Source organism: Petaurus breviceps, unplaced genomic scaffold (genome assembly GCF_028583685.1).
Source record: "Petaurus breviceps papuanus isolate PSGF00001 unplaced genomic scaffold, PetGlider_PUasm1.0 76, whole genome shotgun sequence".
NCBI classification, from domain to species: Eukaryota; Metazoa; Chordata; class Mammalia; order Diprotodontia; family Petauridae; genus Petaurus; species Petaurus breviceps.
The window spans coordinates 37038020-37045550 of NW_027186473.1; positions in this window are offsets into that span (position 1 = coordinate 37038020).

Genomic DNA, 7531 nt, shown 5'->3' on the forward strand with positions numbered 1-7531 from the left:
AAGTGGTGCATATCCTTCCCCTTTTTACCTTCTTTTCCCCTTTTGTCTCATACCTCCTCTCTGGGTCCATGCCCTCCTGTTTCTTGAGGTGTCAGTTGTCCCTAAGAGCTCCAACTTATCCCCCCAAACACCAATTTAATATCAATGTTTTTTTATAAAGCACCAAATTCCTCAGATCTTATCCAGCACAAGATTCCTGTATCCCTTCATATGCCATCTCTCTGGCCCATAGCAGCCTTCACCAATGGAACCTCCCATCACTAAAGAAAAATTATTCTATTACTACAACTCCATTGTCAATCCTTCCCCTTCTCACCCACTCACCTTTCCTTCTGAGAAGATTGGGATATCTTATAGTCAATGCCAATCTTTGATTGGACCCAGACACATAATCCATCTCCCTTTATTCTTCTCCTAACTCCCCCCCCCCATTTCAAGTACCATCCATTTTTTTAATGTCCCACCAAATAAACAAACAAATAAACAAACAAAAACAAAACCTGTAAGAAAGGTGTTTCCAAATTCTTTCCACAATGCCTCGGGCTAGCCTGTTCACTATTAACTTCACCTGACTTCAGCCTTCACCCCAGTCTTTTTGTATACTTTTACAAAGGTATTTCTTCTTAGTTTCTCTGGTGTTTCTCATTGTGCTGCCCTGCTGCATTCATTTACTTGGGCTGAATTTCTGTTGTTTAAGGTGCTCCAGAAGCCAAAATTTTTTCAGGTTTTTTTTCCCCCCTTAAGCAAGTTTCAAATAACTTTTTTATTATTGAAAGTCCATTCTTTTTCATTTTTATTGCATATTTTATTTTTACTCAATTATAAGTTCATTTATGATTAAGTTTAGATTTGCAAGGTCAGTCATTTGGGTTACATTCTGTGCTCCATTGCTCTTCAGAACATGTAATAATATTCTTTCTTGCATTTCCTGAAAAGGTATAGAATTGACTTATTCAAATTTCTCTTACTTTGCATTTGAAAATCTTCCTATAGATTTCTTGTTAAAGTTTTTGTTGCTGTTGTTGTTTGTTTCTTTTGGTTTCTGAATTTATTTGTTAAATTTAATGACTATGTATCTTGGGGTTTGCAGCTTTGATTTTGTTTGTGTGTTCCTGTGTTTTTCCCTTGGTGGTGATCAATGAATTGTGTCATTTGGTATTTAATTTTATGTGTTGTAAAATTCTGGGCAGTTTTCTTGCATATTTCTTGCATTATGATCTTAAAGTGTTTTTGTCTGTCATGTTCTTCTGAAAGATCTATGAGTCCTAGATTTTCTCCATCCATCTTGCCTTCAAAATCAGTATTTTTCCGCGCTGCCTCGGGTAATTAACATTTTAAAAAAATGTTATTGCTTTTATTTCTTTTCTTCTAGATAGTCCTTCACAATGTATCTATATTCTAAACCAATTGGTCTATCTTTTGTTCCTTTAATGAGATTTACCATTATATATTTAAATTTTTATTTATTTGTTTGCTTGTTTTTCTGTCCATTATTTTTTATGTATAGGCCATAGATTCTGCTTTTGTAATTTTCATTTCTATTTTAAACCAATTAGAAGATGCATATTATATTACATATTCTGCTCAATCAATTATTCAGGATGCTCTCTCTCATTGTATTTTTAAAAAATATTTTCCTTTGATTTCAGTATTTATTCAAAGCTGCCTGAACTTGTTTACTAAACCTAAAAGTCATATTTCCTTCTCCTGTTAAATGCTGTCCTCATTTTTTTAACCAGTCTGTGTTTAACTTTTTCTTACTGAGATTTTTGGTAATTTTATTTTCCCCCTAATTTCCCCTTATTTCTCTTTTTTTGTCCCTATCTTCTCTTATAGTGCTGGTACTCAGCTGAGTACTCCACTGGTACTCAGTTTCAAAGTGGGTTTGTTTCTGTTTGCATTGGGGGATTTATGGTTCATCAGGTTAAGTAACAGATCAAATGAACAGATCAAATTTCAGCTAGATGCTGAGCTTTCACCCTCAGACTTAGTGGGTTGACACATAGCTCACTCCCTACCCCAAAGATATCCTGTCTCTCTTCTTCTTTTCCTCACTTATATGACCTGGTACCAACAGCTCAGAGAGTTACCATAGTAGTGCTACATGACTGATTTCTGTATTTTGCTTCTCTGAGGTTCTGAGATAGGGGGATGTTGGGGTGTGGGATTGAGCTCTTGATCTTCACTGAATTTAAAGGAGGTATGGGATTGGGGTGTGGCACTGATTTTTGCTAGCCTTTGGGTCAGGTCATTCGATTAGCTAGAACTGCCTCTCTTCAAGTAATATGGTAGGTTATGAGTTGCTGAGTGAGTTCAAAGTAGGCATCATTTTTATTTTTTACCTAGAGAAAGCTGATGCTGCTTTATCTTTGGCACAAAACTTGTTTTGGAGAAGATTGTAAGGTCACGGGGATCCGAGGAAATGTCTAATCCTCCATCTTGTGGGTCACACGTGATTCATTTTTGGTACCTTTTAAAAATCTTTTATTCTTATTTTTCATTGGCAATTCTTCATCATTAACATACTACATCCAATCCACTTTCATAGCATGCTTCCCCATTCACCTCTTGGCTAATTAAGACTTTCAACTGTCAAAATGGATGCACAATTTAAATGTAAAGGGTGATATCCTAAGCAAATTAAGAGAGCAAGGAATAGCTGTCAGATATTTGGAGAAAGTAGGAATTTATGAAGAAACAAGAGATAGAGAGCATTATAAAATGTAAAATGGATAATTTTTATTGCATTAAACTATTTTTTTTTTACAAACAAAAGCAATGCAACCAAGATTAGAAGGAAATCCGAAAGCTTGGGAAACAATTTTTTATAGCCAGTGCTCCTGATAATGGCCTCATTTCGAAAAATATGTAGTGAACTGAGTCAAATTTGTAAGAATACAAGACTTTCCAGTTGAAAAAAATGGTCAAAGGATATGAATAGGCAGTTTTCAGATGAAGAAATCAAAACTATCAACAGTTGCATGAAAAATCCTTCTCTAAATCACTATTGATTAGAGCAATACAAATTAAAACTGTTCCCTGTCAGATTGGCTAATATGATGAAAAAAGAAAATGACACATGTTTGGGAGAATGTGGGAAAATTGGGACACTAATATTGGTGGAGTTGTGAACTGATCCAACTGTTCTGGAGAGCAATTTGGAAGTGTTACCAAAGGGCAACCAAACTGCATGTCCTTTGTTTCAGCAAGACCACTAACATGTCTGTATCCCAAAGAGATCATTAAAAAGGGAAAAGGACTTAAATGTACAAAAATATTTTTAGCAACCCTTTTCAAGGTGGCAAAATATAGAAAATTGAGGGGAGGCCCCTAAATTGGAGAAGGGGGGTGAACAAGCTGTGGTGTACAAATGTAATGGAATGCTATCATGCAACAAGAAATGATGTATAGGTAGATTTCAGAAAAAAAAAATGTGGAAAGACTTGTATGAACTGATGCATAGTGAAATAAGCAGCAGGAAAACACCTCACACACTATCAGCAGAATTTTGTGATGATCAACTATGAATGACTCATCTCTTCTCAGTAATACAGTTATCCCAGACAAGCACAAAGGAGTCATGAAGAAAAATCTTATCCATATTCAGTTGAAGAACTGATGAATTCTGAATACAGATAAAAGGATATTTTCTTTCACTTAGCTCTTTTTGTGTTTTTTTCCTTTTTATCTGTTTCTTCTTTCAAACCTGTGACTAATATAGGAATATGTTTTATGTGATATCATACGTATAGCCAATATCATATTGACTGCCATTTTAGGAAGAGAGTAATGGAGGGAGGGATGGAGAAAGTTTTTGATTACAAAATCTGGGGAAAATGAATGTGAAAAATTGTCACTACATATGATTGGGGAAATATAAAATATTATTTTAACAAAAGAAAGATACCATCACCCTTCTCTGTTCACTATATATCTCTCTCATCCAAAGTGTCATATACTTAATGTTAAAATTTTCCAACCTTGAGAAGAATTGCATTTAGAGTTGTGGAAATAATCTCATTCTACTATAACCCTGAATAAAGATGCACACTCTCCTTTATCTAGAGACAAATGGAAAAATTTACTTTTTATAGTTCTGCCATCAATGTCTCCTTTGAGTGTTGATCACAGTATCCACAGTTTTTAACCACATGCAATAGAATTAATCTCAATTTTAAAAAATGAAGATAATCTTTATGTCTTATTTTTTGGGAAATTATACCCTTTCTTAAAATGTTATTGTTTTGCAACATATTTTTTGAGACCTAACATTTGCACATGTAGAAAAGGTTAAGGGAAAGAGGGAAGGAAGATATTATGATATTTTAGTAGCATTTAAGAACCCACCGCATCATTTATTGACTATTCTTTTGTATATCACCACTGCAAAGGGCTTTGTACAAAGCTGCAAGGAATGAAAAAACAACAAAAGAGATAAGACACAATTAATGGAAATCAAATATGTTGGCATAACTGACAGATAAGATAGTGCCCACAAAATCACAATTGCTTCTAAAATTGTCAAAGGAATTATTTGAACTAATTAAGATACATATTCAAATTGCTTTAACAGATGGCTATTGTATATAATCAGATTACTGGCTTAATCAGTATTACAATAAAACAAGCATTTTATAACATATCAGGAAAAAAAATCTGATTATTTTGTTGACCAAAGTAGTATAGATTGTTTTTTGCTAATGGTTCCTCTGAGCTGGAAATTATGACTGTACCTGACTTGAGAGTACACAAAAAACAATAACATGAACAAACATGGCCTTGTCTATTGAATTATCAATTCATCTTGTGAGCAGCAATCAGATGCTATCCACAAGGCCAAATGTGAGGACTTCTATTATGTCAAGAAACTGGGTAGAGTTTGTAGGGGGTAGCAATTCTTATTTGGCTTAAGAAATCTTTGTTGAATATTTAGGCATTCCAATTCTTCAACATTTCAAAAGCTCTGTGATTTTATCTGATATATTCTTTCACTGACAAAAAACCTCTATCCACTCCACACCATTAACATGCAGCTTTATAAGTTGCCATTGCCAAGAAGCAAAGCAGATATACACATTGTGCATCCTATAACTAAGAACAAAAATAGAAGTCAGCCAGTAAGTAGCATTATCACATTAAGATTCTGAAGTGCTGCACATTTGAATTCTTTCGAGGTTCCCAAAGCTTATTATAATTTATATTTCACTAGTATATATTTAATAATTCTGTATTCAACTTACTCTGGACTACAGGCTTTTCCCAATAAATTGTGTTTCATTTCCAAAAACTTCTGTGCTTTGGTACAGGCTATCACCTTTGACAAGGAGGATTCCTTACCTTATCATCACCTCTTCCAATCCTTAGTTCCCTTCTAAATTTTTACAAAAAATGGTCTCTTCTGATTTTCCTATTGTTATTAATCCCAATCCATTCCTCCAATATTTAATATTTACTTTTTATATATTTCATATTTATTTATTTGCATATGCATTCCTTCCTCTCCAAAATAATATAAATGCCTTGATGGTAGGGTTTGCCTTTTAAAAAAAAATTCTTAGTTTTGGGAATAGTAGAATATAAAGGAAGCTTAAAAAGTACTCATTGAAATGAATGAGACATAAGATTAAAGATTTCCTTTTATTTTTTTAAAGTAAATAAATATTTATTGAAACAGCAAATAGAAGTAAGAGAAAGTACATATAGAGAATCTATAGCAGTTAAATGGATAGATACAAAAATCTATACCAATGTAAATACATAAATACAATGAACTCTCCCAGTGGAGATAAGAATTATCAGTTCAACTGAGGAAAGAATCTCATCCAAGGGGAAATTTAAAAAAGCAAACAAACAACAAAACAAAACAAAAAACCTCATACAGCTCTCTGGCAATAGGGGATATAATAAAGGAACTGTCTTCTCTACATAATAGTTTCTTCTGACTCTTCTTCTCCCTTCAGGGACTTGAAGAGAACTTAGAGCCATGGATTTTGTCTCGAAACTGAAAGCCAGAATACTAGAAAAGAGATTTCTTTGTGTGCAGTTTATTCATTGAGGACAGAAAGTGATCTGGTCAGATCTACACATTAGGAATATCATCATTTAAATAAATATATACATATATATATATATAATATTGATTTATTTTTCTTTTTTTAATGCTTTATTAACTTCTGATTTACATCATTCATTTCCACCAGATTTTGAGTTGCAAAATTTTTCCCCGTTTTCCCCTACCCACTGCCCCAAAATAGCAGTCCCACAGGATATTTCCTCCTCCAATCTTCTCTCTCCTATATTTTCTCCCATATGCCTTTAGACTTTTCCAGTGGATCTCTATGCCTCGGTGCCTGTATATCTTATTTCCCAATTACATGTAACATGGTATTAATAATATATATATCGTGTTTCCCCGATAATAAGACCTATCCCGAAAATAAGCCCTCCCCTTACTGTGTAAGATTCCTCTAAAATAAGCCCTCCCCCGAAAATAAGCCCTATTGAGATTACTATAGTGAAGGTGATCCCCTGCACTACACGCTACATTACGGTACCCTCTGTATGCACCGTCCCCTCCCTCCCCCCGTGAAACGCACACCCCGCTCCGCACTGCATCCAATCAGAGCTCCAGCAGTGAGCGCGTCATCCTGTTCTTCCCCAGTGATTTGCTTGCTGGCGCCATTGACAGCAGTGCCGTGGAGGAGAGCTGAGGCAGGACAACATAAGCCCTCCCCTGAAAATAAGCCCTCTGGTGTTTTTCTTTCCAAAAAAAAATAATAAGACAGTGTCTTATTATCGGGGAAACACGGTATACATACACATATATACATATATATACACACACATAAATATTTGAATATTTGATTTTAAAACTTTCAATTCCAGATTCATTCCCTTCCTTCCTTCTCACCCACGCTTACTGGGAAGATAAGCAGTTCATTATAGATTGTACACATGTGGCTAATGCAAAACAATAACATAGTAGATATATAGTAAAAGACTGACTGTATTTCCCTCACTCCCATCCCACATCCCACTTGTTCTATTCTCTACTTTGATCCCATCCCTTTTCAAAAGTGGGTGCTTCCAATTTCTAACTTCCCTCCCCCCCCGCCTGCCCCCCCCCCATCCCCCCCCCCCTCTTCTCCTTCCCCCCCCCACTCTCCTGGAGGTTTGATACCCTATTTAGTGTGAATTTCACTCCCTCCTCAAGCCAAATTCAGTGGGAATAAGGTTGACCCATTCCCTTTTGCCTTCCTATTCTTCCCCTCCATTGTAACCATTTCCCCTTGCCTCTTCTGTATGAGATAGTTTACCCCAATCTGTCTCTCCCCATCTCCTCTCATTGTATTCCTCTCACCTCTTAAATTGACTATTTAAGTATCATCCCTTCCTGTTAAATTGGTACTGTGCCCTCTATCTATGTATATCTGTAAACATATATACACACATTTACATATGTATTCATATGCCCATATACCCTCATATATAGACATATATGTACATATATACATACATATTATATATATAT